Here is an 18,204-nt window from a genome sequence, read left to right as displayed (position 1 = left end):
GAAATGTATGATGAGATAAAAGAAATTATTCAGGTAGTGAAGGGAGACGAAAATTTAATAGTCATGGGTGACTGGAATTTGACAGTAGGAAAAGGGAGAGAAGGACACATAGTACGTGAATGTGGATTGGGGCTAAGAAATGAAAGAGGAAGCCGTCTGTTAAAATTTTGCACAGAGCATAACTTAATCATAGCTAACACTTGGTTCAAGAATCATAAAAGAAGGTTGTATACATGGAAGAATCCTGGAGATAGTAAAAGGTATCAGATAGATTATATAATGGTAAGACAGAGATTTAGAACCAGGTTTTAAATTGTAGGACATTTCCAGGGGCAGATGTGGACTCTGACCACAATCTGTTGGTTATGAACTGTAGATTAAAACTGCAGAAATTGCAAAAAGATGGGAATTTAAGGAGATGGGACCTGGATAAACTGACTAAACCAGAGGTTGTACAGAGTCTCAGGGAGAGCATAAGGGAACAATTGACAGGAATGGGGGAAAGAAATACAGTAGAAGACGAATGGGTAGCTCTGAGGGATGAGGTAGTGAAGGCAGCAAAGTCTACCGTATCTTCCTTCGCCGTCGGCGTTGTCATTGTTACCGTGAGACACCGTTATACCAAGACGAAAGGCGCGTTGATCTTAGAGCATGAGATATCATGACCTTAAGCCATTGACAACACACAACGGTCACGGTAGCACCTGATTCCAGAATAGCTGCAGTAGTTAAGATCTACGAACTATCCCCTGTTGACCAGGTCCCCAAAACTTAACTCATAACGAGATCCCTTCAAAGCAAATTGTCATAACAATCGTCTATAAAGGCTTCGTACAACGAGAAGAAATGTTACGGTTTATGGAATAATAACAGATATGACCAAAATGTTTTGTCTCTTCTGCTTTATTTAACATAACTTCGTTCACAGTTTCATTTCGTATTCACCACTCATTCACCGAAACCCTTTGATGAACAGTTTTGGTTGCTTAACACCAACAGTCAATGATAATGATACAGCTTTTCTCCTTTTTATAAATTGAGCCTGCTCTCCGTGATATAATAAAAAAAAAAAACCGGTCTCAATACCGCATCCCTCGTGAGATGCGAATAGACTTATCCCGGAATTGACCGCCCTGTAGGTGTACTCAATTTAATGACCACACTTCGCTGTCCGCTATTTCGCATAACTGAATGTCCATTTGTTAGTCTGATTATACACTGTAGCTATTTAAAATTCGCCCCTATATTTTTCACAACGCACAATTACTTTTTTTTTTTTTTTTTTCTTTTTTTTTTTTTTTTTTTTTTTTTTCTAAGAGAAATGGAAAAAAAGACGCCATATCATCGGCTTAGTCGACATAAAGCAAAACACCTTAATATGCCCAATTTCACCTCTTACTCATTAATTTACTACATATTATTTCCAATAACACTAAACAGGTATCGCCGTTATATTTTAATTGTATTCAAAAGCATGTTACTACTGTTATGACCAACCAAATCGTCACAAATCGCGCGACGGCCCCCCAGACTGTGATGTCTTGAAGAGGGTTCCAGACAGAACAGGTCTTTTTTTTTTTTGTACAGTGACTGGAGAGGGTATTTGTTTCGGCGAATACACTCACTCTCAGATTCACTCAACAAGTCAGTACATACATTCTACAATATTTAAGTTGAGTTAATGGGCCTAGACAAAATGCCCTTAACTAAATTCCATATTTGTTTATAGGTTGTCTTAGAAATACTTTGCACTAGTCACTTCATATTCACACCACATTTTTTTTCTTGGATGAAGCCCTCAGTTCTTCAACCAACTGTGCAAGGCAGGGATCACAGCCGGGTTCGACGATTGGCATCCTAGGCCAAAACCCTTATTAGGCCACTTGTTTAACCAGAGAGGATTTGGTCTTTTTCTTTTCCTCTTAATTCCACTTTTAAATCATCCATTCTCACTGTTCGGTGAGAGGATAAATCGTATTTCAGCGTCGACATTGTTGCTGATACCAAGAAGGTATCTCATGGAAATCGTTGGTACATTCTTTAATTTTCTTTGTAAGTTAGTATAAGTACGTATTTATTCACTGGTGCTTTTATTTAGTCCACTGAGTGTAGTCTTGGTATCATTCAGTGTTTCTTGAATCTATATTTTGCTCATTATTGATAATACTTCTTCAGGTCTATGTGAGGGAACAAGCCTTTAATTACATCAGTATCACAATCTGCCAGGAGGTAGCTCCCTTCATGAGGTATTTTCATTATTTTGTGTGGATCTGTATATAAATACTGCCATTTCTTATTCAGTCTTTTCCTGATTGATGCTTTTGGGTGATTTCTCAATAAAATTTCTTCCCCTACTTCATATGTGACTACTTTCTTCACATTTTTATCAAAGCGGGTTTTTCTCAATTGTGCTTGATGCTTCAGGTTTTCGTAGACCTTCTTCACCATATCGTCTTTCTTGGTAATCTTTAGTTCTATCGCAGGTAATTTCTTCATCCATTCTGGCACAATACTTTCACCAAATACTATTTGGTTAGGTGAATAACCTGTCGATAAGTGTGGTAAGTCATTATACACTTTCTCAAATTCATAAATCCAATCGATCCATTTATAATGTTGTTTGGGTATGTACGTCTGTAAAAATTGGTTCAACTCTCGGAAGATTCTCTCAACCAGATTTCCACAAGGGTAAAATCTTGAGATGTAAATGTGCTGGATTCCTTGTTCTTTCATAGGGTCTCTCCATACTTTGCTTGTATAATAAGCAGCGTTGTCTGTCAAGATCATTATAGGTTTGCCAAGCTCAGTTATATAGTTGTTGATAAATTTGCATAACATGGGTCGAACGTGGAGATTTTTCAAAGGATATAATTTCACATATTTTGAAAAGAGATCATAGAAAGCCGATACATATTTGAACTGTCCACGTGTCATGGGACATGGCCCACAGACATCACATGACACCAACATTAAAGGTTGTTGTGGGATGATAGGATGTAATTCTATCTTCTGACAATAGTTTATGGGTTTTGCCTTCTGACATATTTTGCACTTCTTAAGAATATTTGTAGCTATACGTCCCAAATTTGGATGATAGCAGTATTGTGCTATTTTGGCTGTACATTTAGTGGCACCAAAATGACCCCAATTCAAGTGATTCTAAATATTTATTTGGAACACAAACTTTCCAAACATCTTCTTCATCCTTCCTCCGATACAGTATTCCGGATTTTAATTGATACTGTTCTTGAGAGTGACTTAGTGTTTTGCTTTCAACAGCATGCCTAATGGCTTTCCACAGCTTATCATCTTCTTGCAGTTGTGGAAGACTTCGACATAGCTGTGAAATCTGCCTCTCACAATATTGCCTTGATAAATTCATGACTTTAAAGTCAATAGTCCATTCTTCACACTCGTCGTCATTCTTTCTTTTCGGTAGTCTTGAAAGAGCATCGGCTATGATGTTGTCTTTTCCTCTGATGTATTTGAGCGTAATATCATATTCTTGCAGTAGCAAGGCCCACCGGGTTAAACGTGAATGGAACATCCTTCCCGTTAAAATAAAAGATAAAGCTTTGTGGTCGCAGAATACAATGATCTTCTTTCCATATACAAAATAGCGAAACTTTCGAAGGGACCAGACCACGGCCAGTACTTCCAATTCATTAGTACAATATGCACGTTCACAGCTAGAGAGTGTTCTGCTGGCAAACCCAATTATTTTGATGGTACTGATATCTTCTGGATTGTCCATCTGGAAAAGAGTGGCACCCAATCCTGTTTCAGAAGCATCCACAGCAATATAAAAATCTTGATCACGTCTCGGATGATGTAACAGTGGAGCATTAGTCAAAGCATTGCGGATGTTATCAAAAGCTTGCGTGCATTCGGAATTCCACTCCCACATGACATTTTTTCTTAACAGCCGTAACAAACAGTCTTGGCTTCCTAACTGATTGGGTAAAAATCGTCGAAAAAATGAAACTAAGCCGATAAATGACTTTAATTCCGTCCTATTTTTTGGATAAGCACATCTGTTAATCACATCCATCTTTTTAGGATTTGGTTTTATCCCTTCAGGAGTGATTATATGTCCAAGAAATTTCAATTGGTTATGAGCAAACTTGGATTTGCTCAAATTTACAGTAACTCCGTATTTCAAAAATTTCGCAAAAACTCTTCTTAATAAGTCCATATGTTCCTCCCAAGTTTCAGAAGCAATTAGCAAATCATCCACATATAAAGTAACTTCATTCAAAAGGTCTCTGCCCAGTACGGTATCTAATGCCGATATGAAAACACCACCGCTTATTTTCAACCCAAATGGCATGACGGTAAACTGGTAACTTCGGCCCAGAAAAACGAATGCAGTATATTTTCTAGATTCTTTCGATATTCTAGTTTGCCAATATGAACTACGCATATCCAAAGAAGTTAAGAAGCGGGCACCATAAAACTTTTGTACTAACTCTTCTAGGTTCTCGGGTTGCGTTTGTACAGGTATAATGATCTTATTGATCTCTCTGGCATCCAACACCAATCTGATGTCACCATTGGGTTTAATTACTGCCACAAGAGGGTTACAATATTCGGAATCTGAGGGCTCAATAATACCCGATTCTAACATTTTATTGATTTCCTTTCTGACTGCTACTTTCTTTGTCCATGGGATAGAATAGGAAGTACGACAAAAGGGTTTATGTGCATACGTCTTTATATGGAATTCAAAGTCGTTTATTATACCCGGACGTTTACTAAAAATCGACTGATATGCTTCCAACAAGTAGTACAGTTCGTCCCTTTGGATAACAGATAAATATTCTGATTCTAACACCTTTTCCTGCAATGACATTTTATCAATCATTTCTTCAGAACATTCAATAAGGCATATATCATACACATTTTTATCATCAATACTGACATATTTTACCATTAGATTCATACACAACTGATTTGGAATTACTCGGCCCTTTCTCAGGGTGGCTGTCAAAACATTACCATTGGAATTAAATATACATTCATCTTTCTCTAAATTAATGATTGCACCGGTCTCACATAAAAAATCCAAACCCCAGATACATGGTACTGTCATTTTAGGAACAACCAGGAATGTACTTGCTATTTGAGCCCCCCGTATTGTAACGTCGACACGTACCTGTTTCACAGCTTTTTGCATTTTTGCGCTGAACGCGCCAGACACGGTACATCCTGTGATAGGAAAAGTAGGCATTTTTACCCCTCGGCTTATCTGTTTTAAACAGTCCAGCGTCATGACACTAATAGTTGCTCCAGTATCAATTAATATTTCAACATCAACATTATTTATACTTTTTGGAATTATTGCCTGTAAAATTTGACCACATTTATTAGAAACTTCAGGTTTTTCTTCAATTAATTCATTCCTTATATCCTGATCATTATTGTACCTTAATACTCTCGGTTCAAATTGATGCCTGCCTTCCTTCTCCTTTCCAGTCATCCTAGGAAGGCATTTGGTGACTGGTATTAGTTTAATCTATCTCGTTGAGTCATCGGTGGGGGTTCATGAACTTCCACAATCCGCACAGTATGATCTGAGTTATGGTATTCACCCCGTCACACATTGGAGGCTCCTTTGCCCATTGGTATAACTCCTTGTGCTGGATGAGGACTCGAGGCATTTGTTTCATCCTGCCGATGAACATTATGCTTCGAATTATCTTCCCAAGGTTGAATACAATTGGGTTCATCACTTGGGTATCTGTTACTCTTATTAATATCACTACTATGCACATTCGCGTCACCATATCGAGGTTTACCTCTAACACAGTAAGTATCTCTTCTATATTTATTATAATCATTGTTTTTATTGCAACTATAGGATGAAGATTGTCCACGCTCCTCTGATGTGGGTTTGACCTGGTTTTCGGTATTATTATTATCATATGTTAAATTATTATTATAATTATTCGTATTACTATGAGTGCGAGTCGACATTTGATTACTACTCATTTGTCTTGCATCTTCCATAATCATATCTATAGAGTCAATCACCGACAAGAACTGTTCTACATCATGGTCAGGAACATTTATTAACTTTTCACGTATATTTATGGGCAACCTTCCCTTCAAAATTCTGATCACTTCCTTGTGAGAAATTGGATCACTCCAATAACGTGTCTTATTTATGTACTTTTCAAAATATTGCCTTAAAGTACTCCTTTTACTGTTAAAATACTCAGGTTGGTAAACCTCTTTTCTTAATTTCTCTTGTTTACTCGACGACCAGTATTTAGCCAAAAAAAGTTGTTCAAACTCAGCGCAAGTATGGCAACTTTCACTTACTTCGGCGGCCCATAATGCAGCTTCTCCGGTAATTTTGGATACTATAAATTGAAGTCGGTCATGTTCTGACCAGCTACGTGGAAATATTCTTTTGAAATTATTGATAAAGATTTTCGGATGCAGGTTGTTCTTTTCAGTGGAGAATGTTGGGAATTGTCTACTTTTAAAAATGCTGTTCTCCACCTTTAAAGAAGACAAATATCCTCGCTGACCAAAAGAATCATCATCTTTACCAACCGAATCATCAACTTCCCAATGCAAATTTTCACCACAATTGTACTTCGTATTATCACATGTTCGGTTGTTTTTCGACCTATTCTCCGAACGTTCATCCTCTGTCAACAAATTTTGTGATGACTTTCGTTCTAACTCCGCCAATTTATGATTGGTTTCCTTTTGCCATTTAGGTAACTCTTCAACTATTTTCTCTTTTATTTTCTGAATTTCGCTAGTGAAGAGCTTAATTAATTCATCATTTCTACTTAGGTGCCCATTGATATTTTCATTTGGCTGGGATCCAATAGTAGTCTTAACCTTGTCTACAATTTCATATCCTTTTATTTCTATCCATTCAGATAGATCTTTGTCAAGTCTTTTAGTTTGATCTACTAAATACTTGTCAATCCCCTTATGAGCATTGGACTCAAACTCGACTATTTGTTTCGAAAGCTCTTCTATCTGTGCGCTAGCATTGAAACAGCTGCTTTCACACTTAACCATCCTATTGGACAGGCCATCATACTCTTCAAAACTACCTCATATTTCTATTCTACGTCATGAAGTTTTCCCATTAAATTATTATATTGCCTTTCTAAGGTGTTAGAAAACTCTACATCTAGTTCTCCAAATTTCGCATTTAATTGAGTCTCCCAGTCTGCCTTTAATTCTTTCTTAGTATTTTCCAGTTTATAATCAAAGGTGTTCAGTTTGCTTTCCAAAGAATCCATTTTAACTTCTAATGAACCAAATTTGGCCTCAAATTTTTCATTTTACTTTTGATTGTCCTCTTTTAGTTGCTTATTATCTTTTTCTAGTGAACCAAGTCTTCCATTCATTACACCCATTTGAGTATTTATTGATACCAGCATATCAAACATTTTTTGATTAATATTTCCATTTTGAGGATCAACTTGCTGATCTACTTCCGAAACCTCAAGATCTTTATGTTCTCCCACGCTGCTTACCTTACTTATCATTGTATTTGAATCTCCTAACGGCTCTAAATCAATAACTGTATTATTAATATAATAGAAGGAAACATTCCACGTGGGAAAAATTATATATAAAAACAAAGATGAGGTGACTTACCGAACGAAAGCGCTGGCAGGTCGATAGACACACAAACAAACATAAACATACACACAAAATTCAAGCTTTCGCAACAAACTGTTGCCTCATCAGGAAAGAGGGAAGGAGAGGGGAAGACGAAAGGAAGTGGGTTTTAAGGGAGAGGGTAAGGAGTCATTCCAATCCCGGGAGCGGAAAGACTTACCTTAGGGGGAAAAAAGGACAGGTATACACTCGCACACACGCACATATCCATCCACACATACAGACACTGTATGTGTGGATGGATATGTGCGTGTGTGCGAGTGTATACCTGTCCTTTTTTCCCCCTAAGGTAAGTCTTTCCGCTCCCGGGATTGGAATGACTCCTTACCCTCTCCCTTAAAACCCACTTCCTTTCGTCTTCCCCTCTCCTTCCCTCTTTCCTGATGAGGCAACAGTTTGTTGCGAAAGCTTGAATTTTGTGTGTATGTTTGTGTTTGTTTGTGTGTCTATCGACCTGCCAGCGCTTTCGTTCGGTAAGTCACCTCATCTTTGTTTTTATATATAATAACTGTATTATTATCTGTACATGTCTCCTGTCTCACATTGAGCTCATGGGATGCATCATCCCTATCCTCTTCACTTTCCTCTCTCTCTCTACTCATTACTCTACTCAGCTGCACATTATCATGTATTCTTTTCATTCGTTTTGACATGATTATTCACTACCAAGACATACACTTATTTTCACTATGTATTTATATATATATATTTATCTACCAAAATCACAAGTCTCAACTTCCTTTTTTTTATAATTATACAGTTATTTTAATCATACCTGGTAGTATCGCTCACTTTTAGTGATTATTGAAGAATACCTCTTTCATTGGACAGACTCACTGGCTGCTACAATATTTTCCAACTCTAGGGTTCGTGAATTTGGATGACACTCGACTCGATGCAGCAATCCTCCTCGATCAAGCCGCACGTTGTGGCGCCACTTCTACCGTATCTTCCTTCACCGTCGGCGTTGTCGTTGTTACCGTGAGACACCGTTATACCAAGAGGAAAGGCGCGTTGATCTTAGAGCATGAGATATGATGACCTTAAGCCATTGACAACACACAACGGTCACGGTAGCACCTGATTCCAGAATAGCTGCAGTAGTTAAGATCTACGAACTATCCCCTGTTGACCAGGTCTCCAAAACTTAACTTGTAACGAGATCCCTTCAAAGCAAATTGTCATAACAATCATCTATAAAGGCTTCGTACAACGAGAAGAAATATTACGGTTTATGGAATAACAACAGATACGACCAAACTGTCTTGTCTCTTCTGCTTTATTTAACATAACTTCGTTCACAGTTTCATTTCGCATTTACCACTCATTCACCGAAACCCTTTGATGAACAGTTTTGGTTGCTTAACGCCAACAGTCAATGATAATGATACAGCTTTTCTCCTTTTTATAAATTGAAGCCCACTCTCCGTGATATAATTAAAAAAAACCGGTCTCAATACTGCGTCCCTCGTGAGTTGCGAATAGACTTATCCCGGAATTGACCGCCCTGTAGGTGTACTCAATTTAATGACCACACTTCGCTGTCCGCTATTTCGCATAACTGAATGTCCATTTGTTAGTCTGATTATACACTGTAGCTATTTAAAATTCGCCCCTATATTTTTCACAACGCACAATTACTTGTTTTTTTTTTTTTTTTTTTTTTTCTAAGAGTAAATGGAAAAAAAGACGCCATATCATCGGCTTAGTCGACATAAAGCAAAACACCTTAATATGCCCAATTTCACCTCTTCTTATAGGATCGGCTACCTTACTCATTAATTTACTACATATCATTTCCAATAACACTAAACAGGTATTGCCATTATATTTTAATTGTATTCAAAAGCATGTTACTACTATTATGACCAACCAAATCGTCACAAATCGCGCGGCGTGCGTTTTTAGTGATAACTTTACGCTATTCAATTTCCGTTACAGCTATCTTGACTCATAATGTTACAAAAGGATCAAGTAGGTAAAAAGATGAGGGCTAGTAGAAATCCTTGGGTAACAGAAGAAATATTGAATTTAATTGATGAAAGGAGAAAATATAAAAATGCAGTAAATGAAGCAGGCAAAAAGGAATACAAATGTCTCAAAAATGAGATCGACAGGAAGTGCAAAATTGCTAAGCAGGCATGGCTAGAGGACAAATGTAAGGATGTAGAGACTTATCTCACTAGGGGTAAGGTAGATACAGCCTACAGGAAAATTAAAGAGACCTTTGGAGAAAAGAGAACGACTTGTATGAATATCAAGAGCTCAGATGGAAACCCAGTTCTAAGCAAAGAGGGGAAAGCAGAAAGGTGGAAGGAGTATATAGAGGGTCTATACAAGGGCGATGTACTTGAGGACAATATTATGGAAATGGAAGAGGATGTAGATGAAGATGAAATGGGAGATACGATACTGCGTGAAGAGTTTGACAGAGCACTGAAAGACCTGAGTCGAAACAAGGCCCCGGGAGTAGACAACATTCCATTAGAACTACTGACGACCTTGGGAGAGCCAGTCCTGACAAAACTCTACCATCTGGTGAGCAAGATGTACGAGACAGGCGAAATACCCTCAGACTTCAAGAAGAATATAATAATTCCAATCCCAAAGAAAGCAGGTGTTGACAGATGTGAAAATTGCCGAACTATCAGTTTAATAAGTCACAGCTGCAAAATACTAATGCGAATTATTTACAGACGAATGGAAAAACTAGTAGAAGCCAACCTCGGGGAAGATCAGTTTGGATTCCATAGAAATGTTGGAACACGTGAGGCAATACTGACCTTACGACTTATCTTAGAAGAAAGATTAAGGAAAGGCAAACCCACGTTTCTAGCATTTGTAGACTTAGAGAAAGCTTTTGACAATGTTGACTGGAATACTCTCTTTCAAATTCTAAAGGTGGCAGGGGTAAAATACAGGGAACGAAAGGCTATTTACAATTTGTACAGAAATCAGATGGCAGTTATAAGAGTCAAGGGGCATGAAAGGGAAGCAGTGGTTGGGAAGGAAGTGAGACAGGGTTGTAGCCTCTCCCCGATGTTATTCAATCTGTGTATTGAGCAAGCAGTAAAGGAAACAAAAGAAAAATTTGGAGTAGGTATTAAAATCCAGGGAGAAGAAATAAAAACTTTGAGGTTCACCGATGACATTGTAATTCTGTCAGGAAGAGCAGTTGAACGTAATGGACAGTATCTTGAAGGTTGGGTCTAAGATGAACATCAACAAAAGCAAAATGGGGATAATGGAATGTAGTCGAATTAAGTGGGGTGATGCTGAGGGAATTAGATTAGGAAATGAGACACTTAAAGTAGTAAAGGATTTTTGCTATTTGGGGAGAAAAATAACTGATGATGGTCGAAGTAGAGAGGATATAAAATGTAGACTGGCAATGGCAAGGAAAGCGTTTCTGAAGAAGAGAAATTTGTTAACATTGAGTATAGATTTAAATGTCAGGAAGTCGTTCCTGAAAGTATTTGTATGGAGTGTAGCCATGTATGGAAGTGACACATGGACAATAAATAGTTTGGACAAGAAGAGAATAGAAGTTTTCGAAATGTGGTGCTACAGAAGAATGTTGAAGATTAGGTGGGTAGATCACGTAACTAATGAGGAGGTATTGAATAGGATTGGGCAGAAGAGAAGTTTGTGGCACAACTTGACTAGAAGAAGGGATCAGTCAGTAGGACATGTCCTGAGGCATCAAGGGATCACTAATTTAGCATTGGAGGGCAGCGTGGAGGGTAAAAATCGTAGAGGGAGACCAAGAGATGACTACATTAAGCAGATTCAGAAGGATGTAGGTTGCAGTAGGTACTGGGAGATGAATGAGCTTGCACAGGATAGATTAGCATGGAGAGCTGCATCAAACCAGTCTCAGGACTGAAGACCACAACAAACAATGACTCAACTGTAGGGGCACACAGATCTCGCGTCCATTGGCCGTCATAATTTAATTGCAGAAATTGATTGGTAATGTTGATTGTTGCCGACTTACGTCGTGGGCCTGAATCAAAATGATATTTCATGTAATTTTGATTTACAATTAAATGCTTTTGTGAAGTTCTCTTTTTTTAACAATATTAAACTTGAGTGGAAATTATTTTTTATGTTAGTGAATGTTAGACTCACTGAATCTTAAAGCATGAACATATAAGTTGAACAATGGAATAAACTTTTCATATTAATTTCCTTGGCTAGTCAGTTCACTTTAAAGCAAAAAATCTTTAGTTATTAATTAAAATTGTGGCCCACACACGTACGAGAGTATTTCTTCTTACCTCTGTTAACCAAAGCATTGTAGTCGGAGTCCTGGCTCTGGCTCTTGGCTGTGGTACTGAAAATAAGAATCTTAAAGCTACGTATTTTCTGCAACGTCGGGTAGCTGTGGAGAAAAATGTATATTATGTTAATAGCGGGTGAGTTTTTTACTTCCGCTAATTTTTATAAGTTAATATCACCACATAATGGCGTTGTTGGCTGCATTGGCCGCTGCGATTGTTGCACTGTAAATTACTCGAATGCAGGTTAATTCAAGGAAGGCGGGCATGAAATCGGGATCACCTCTTACAAATTAATAGTGCACAATAATATTAAATCGATATATTATTTGCTTAATTAGTACAAATATGCTTACATTTGCCAGCACTCGCAAGATGTCCATCTACATGCAACCAAGACAAGAGAAGAAGTGAAGACGACTAAAAAATTAACAAAAGAGGGTATCTTGTTGTCTCTTTAGATCATTTTGTTATATTTCTTTGCCCTCGAAACTTATACAGAGAAATTATTATAATATGAGTACATGAGAAAAATGTATGTTATTCAATTTTTAAATGTCTCTTCTTTATAAATATTGTTTTTTAAGTCTTTTCGTATTATTTCACTGGGGATGCTATAGACTTCAAAGCTATTTATTGATTTTGATAATCTGTGGTAAGGCATGTATATGTGTTTGATGCTTCTTGTATTACAACAATGTACATTTTCTCTATGTTTCACATCTACATCTACATCTACATTTATACTCTGCAAGCCACCCAACGGTGTGTGGAGGAGGGCACTTTACGTGCCACTGTCGTTACATCCCTTTTCTGTTCCAGTCGCGTATGGTTCGCGGGAAGAACGACTGTCTGAAAGCCTCCGTGCGCGCTCGAATCTCTCTAATTTTACATTCGTGATCTCCTCGGGAGGTATAAGTAGGGGGAAGCAATATATTCGATACCTCATCCAGAAATGCACCCTCTCAAAACCTGGCGAGCAAGCTACACCGCGATGCAGAGGGCCTCTCTTGCAGAGTCTGCCACTTGAGTTTGCTAAACATCTCCGTAACGCTATCACGGTTACCAAATAACCCTGTGACGAAATGCGCCGCTCTTCTTTGGATCTTCTCTATCTCTTCCATCAACCCGATCTGGTACGGATCCCACACTGAAGAGCAATACTCAAGTATAGGTCAAACGAGTGTTTTGTAAGCCACCTCCTTTGTTGATGGACTACATTTTATAAGGACTCTCCCAATGAATCTCAACCTGTTACCCGCTTTACCAACAATTAGTTTTATATGATCATTCCACTTCAAATCGTTCCGTACCCACACTCCCAGATATTTTACAGAAGTAACTGCTACCAGTGTTTGTTCTGCTATCATGTAATCATACAATAAAGGATCCTTCTTTCTATGTATTCGCAATACATTACATTTGTCTATGTTAGGGGTCAGTTGCCACTCCCTGCACCAAGCGCCTATCCGCTGCAGAACTTCCTGCATTTTGCTACAATTTTCTAGTGCTGCAACTTCTCTGTATACTACAGCATCATCCGCTAAAAGGCGCATGGAACTTCCGACACTATCTACTAGGTCATTTATATATATTGTGAAAAGTAATGGTCCCATAACACTCCCCTGTGGCACGCCAGATGTTACTTTAACGTCTGTAGACGTCTTTCCATTGATAACAACATGCTGTGTTCTGTTTGCTCAAAATTCTTCAATCCAGCCACACAGCTGGTCTGATATTCCATAGGCTCTTACTTTGTTTATCAGGCGACAGTGCGGAACTGTATCGAACGCCTTCCGGAAGTCAAGGAAAATAGCATCTACCTGGGAGCCTGTATCTAATATTTTCTGGGTCTCATGAACAAATAAAGCAAGTTGGGTATCACACGATCGCTGTTTCCGGAATCCATTTTGATTCCTACAGAGTAGATTCTGGGTTTCCAAAAACGACATGATACTCGAGCAAAAAACATGTTCTAAAATTCTACAACAGATCGATGTCAGAGATATAGGTCTATAGTTTTGCGCATCTGCTCGACGACCCTTCTTGAAGACTGGGACTACCTGTGCTCTTTTCCAATCATTTGGAACCTTCCGCTCCTCTAGAGACTTGCGGTACATGGCTGTTAGAAGGGGGGCAAGTTCTTTCGTGTACTCTGTGTAGAATCGAATTGGTATCCCATCAGGTCCAGTGGACTTTCCTCTGTTGAGTGATTCCAGTTGCTTTTCTATTCCTTGTAGGTTCTTCTTTGTATATATTAAGACATTGTATATATAGAGGTTTATTACTGCCATAATTTTTTGTTCAGTAAATAAGGGTTTGCAGTGAGCCTTATGTCGAGAATTTGTAATTATCCTAATGGCTTTCTTCTGGAATAATAGGATGTCATGTATATGACTACAATTACCCCACAAGATAATGCCATAGGATATTATACTTTGGAAAAATGCAAAATAAGATGATCTGATGTATGTGTCAGGTACACAATTTCTGAGTTGTCTTAATAAATAAATTACTCTAGTTAGCTTACTACTAACGTAGTTTACATGTTGGCCCCCGAATAACTTTTCATCTAAATAAACTCCCTGGAATTTAACAGAAATAGGGTCATTAGATAGTGGCTTGTCTCTTAGAGTGAAGATTATCTGTTGAGTTTTATTTTCATTTAGCAAGAAACCATTTGCTCTGAACAAATATGCTGCATGAGTGAGTGTATTTTCAGCACAGGTTTTAAGATCTTTAAGATTGTTGCTGCTATGTAGAAAAGTCATATCATCTGCATGCAATACAATGGTGGAGTTAATAAACAAGGGGAGGTCATTGATCATCATCAGAAACAGGAAGGGGCCCAGTACAGATCCCTGAATCACACCTACTTTAACATTTTCTATATTTGACATTTCCTTACCAACACAAACTACCTGCTTATGGTTACTGAGATAAGCTTTTAATAGTCTGAGACTGTTTCCTTTGATGTCATAGAATTCTAGTTTCTCTAGTAGCGGTGTGTACTCAACACAGTCGAAGGCCTTGCTTAGGTCACAAAATGGGACCTGAGCAAAGCCCTTGTCCTCAAAAACTTTGAGGATTTAACTGACTACTGTGTCAGTTGTATCAATGGTCAACAGATTCTTCCTAAACCCTTATTGTGTAACATTAATTATTCCTAGGTTCACAAAGTGAGATGATAATTGTTGGTACATGATGCATTTTATTATCTTGGAGAATGTGGGTACTACTGAAATAGGCCTGTAACTAGATGGAGAGTCTTTATCTCCCTTTTTGTATACTGGGATGATCCTAGACAGTTTTAATTCATCAGGAATATATCCCTCAAGTAAGCACTTGTTTATGCAATGGATTAAAGGGTACAGAATGCAGTCACACATTTTTTTAGCAGTTTGCATGATATGTCATATATATCTAAGCTATCAGATGATTTCAGTTGTTTTATGATGTCTTGTACAAATCTAGGTGATACTTTGGAGAAGATTAGCAAGCTTGTGTTTAGTGACTGTATACCCCAATTTTGAGAGAGTAACTCTGATGGACTAATGTCTGGTTTGATAACTGTGTCTCCTATTTCTTTCACTGAATTAATAAAAAGCTCATTGAGTGTTTGAGTTGGGATATTAATTTTGTCATTTTTAGTATCTGTGGCAGCACTGTTAATTATTTTCCAAGCAGTTTTGCATTTATTGGTGGAATTACGTATGCTGTTGGCATTGTAGGTTTCTTTGGCGTGCAGGATGGCTTTTTTGTATTCATTCCTGCATTCCAAATAGGCTGATTTGGCATTGTCAGACTTCATACTATTGTATATGTTGTACAGTAACAAAACTTGTTTTTTTTTTAGGTCTGTCAGCTGTTTAGGGTACCACACATTTTGTCTGTTTTGAGATCTGGATTTGTGACTGCTATCCATTTTTTTTATTTTCTTTATGGGAATACTGTGGTTAAATATTATTTTGGCTGGCAGGTCATTACTTGATGTGTAATGTCCATCGACACTAAAATGGCCAATGTTCATAGTTAAAAATATTATGTATAAAAACTTTGTACACAAATATATTTACTATAACTTTGTAACAAAATGATGTTTGCAAAAGCCATCATTTGATGACTACATACAAAACGAAATATAAATAAATAAATGCTGTGTCTGTCCCTCTTTGCTGAAGAAGGCTGTAGCCAAAAGCTATATTGAGTGTCTTTTAATTGTGCCTGTCTGCACCTTGACATGTCTTCTTTATGGTAAGAAAGTAATCTGTCTTTTCCTACATTGTTGATATTCCTACTGTACTGTTTCTCCTGAGTGGACTTATCTTTCCTTTGTCTTTCACTTATCTTATCTGCTTGGATTCAGACCTAAGGGGACGTTCTTGTGGAAAACTCATCTTGCTGTAGCAGCTTATAATGTAAGTTGTACTTAAAACTTGAAAAATATAATGGCTATTTTGTCAAAAGAATTTGTGTATGTGGTCAGTCAAATGGTAGTCTGATACCTGGATTGTCTTAAGCAGATATGGGCCTTAACAAAGAATTTTCATTGTTAGGCGCCATATTAGAAAAATCTTTAACATTTTTCTTTCAGCTCATCTACAAGTCGTGCCGTTGGTTAGGACAATTAACTTTATTTCAGATCCCACGAGGCCGGAGGCAGCTACTAATAATTTAACAATTTTACTTACAGAGTTTCTTTATATAACAAGATAATATCCCAGGCAGAAAAGGTGTGGTCACAGAATTCCAGTTCCATTATAGGATTTCATTTGTAGATGCTACTCTTGGTATTTTATATTGGGAAATCAAGATGAAACCATGATGTTAAGTTACGTATTGCAGTAGTGTATATCAAACAGACTTGGCAAATATTCTCTGGTGCAATAAGCACACGACTTCTCATGAGCCTGGAATAATATCTGTAGTGTTGGGTAAATAAGAAAAGCACAATTATTCATCAATGATTACGTAACTACCCTGAGAACTGAGCTAGTTTACTGAGTGCTTATACACGTCGGGCTAAATTAAACAGCATATTACACTGTTAATAATATTCCTACATTAGTTATTTCTCTTTTATGCTGAGCCATTGCGTTAATGTGTGTGGCCACAGAGAGCATCCCAGGGTGCCCCAGAGAGCTACAACTCCAAGAAGAATCGATTCTTGGCTTCTGGCAAGATCAATGTGAAGTTTTTTTAGTAGATAAGGATTAAGGATAAGGAAGGAAAAAAGAAAAAAAAGCACTCCATCTTCAGGCCATGAGTGGCCTACCGGGACCATCCGACCGCCGTGTCATCCTCAGAGGAGGATGCGGACAGGAGGGGCATGGGGTCAGCACTCCACTCTCCCGGTCGTTATGATGGTATTCTTAACCGAAGCCACTACTATTTGGTCGAGTAGCTCCTCAATTGGCATCATGAGGCTGAGTGCACCCCAAAAAATGGCAACAGCACATGGCAGCTGGATGGTCACCCACCCAAGTGCCGGCCACGCCCAACAGTGCTTAACTTCGGTGATCTCACGGGAACCGGTGTATCCACTGCGGCAAGGCCATTGCTTTAAAGAAGGGAACTTTATTTAATTTCTATAACAATGAGTCAGATCACCAACGAGTGCGATCTTTTTACAATTGACAACACCTTTCACCCACACTGAGACAGATTCCAATTAATTTATTTTACGATGATTCCAGGTCCTGCGAACCAAAGGCATAGTCGACATGTAATATGATGAACCCTTATCTCTGTTGTACACTTCACAAATCTGAAACATCCGATAAGCGATGACATCACATGAATTGAAATTATCTAGCCCTTTTACTTTATCGACTTTTGGTCCATGTACAAGAGCAACGGTGAGCCAGCCGTTACTGTGTTCATTCGTATCCTTGCTAGCGAGAATGAAGTTCAAAACTCCACCACAAAACACACCAACTACCAACAGTACCTGCATTTTAACAGCTGTCATCCCTTTTACACCAAAAAATCCCTCCCATATAGCCTGGATACTTGGGGATGGTGTATCTGCAGTGACAAAAAGTTCCTTGTTCAGTATGCTGAGGTCTCACCAATGCCTTCACAGACAGGCATTATCCCCCGAACCTGGTCCACAAACAGGTCTCCCATGCTATTTCCCCTCACAGCCCCAATACTCCCACCACCTCCAAAACCACCACCTCCAAAAATGAGCCACAAAGGAGTGTCGAGTGTCCCCTTTGTCACCCAGTACAACACACAGGACTGGAACAACTGAACAACATCCTTC

At 38.2% G+C, this 18,204-nt stretch overlaps 1 pseudogene; it reads right to left on the bottom strand.

Annotated features, from left to right (window-relative positions):
• Positions 1–17,381: 17,381 nt before the first annotated feature.
• Positions 17,382–17,498, bottom strand: LOC124797021 (annotated as a pseudogene).
• Between the last annotated feature and the right edge of the window lie 706 nt (positions 17,499–18,204).

Source organism: Schistocerca piceifrons, chromosome 4 (assembly GCF_021461385.2).
Source record: "Schistocerca piceifrons isolate TAMUIC-IGC-003096 chromosome 4, iqSchPice1.1, whole genome shotgun sequence".
NCBI classification, from domain to species: Eukaryota; Metazoa; Arthropoda; class Insecta; order Orthoptera; family Acrididae; genus Schistocerca; species Schistocerca piceifrons.
The sequence above is the reverse complement of the archived record's forward strand: the minus strand, read 5'-3'. Positions and strand labels throughout refer to the sequence as shown.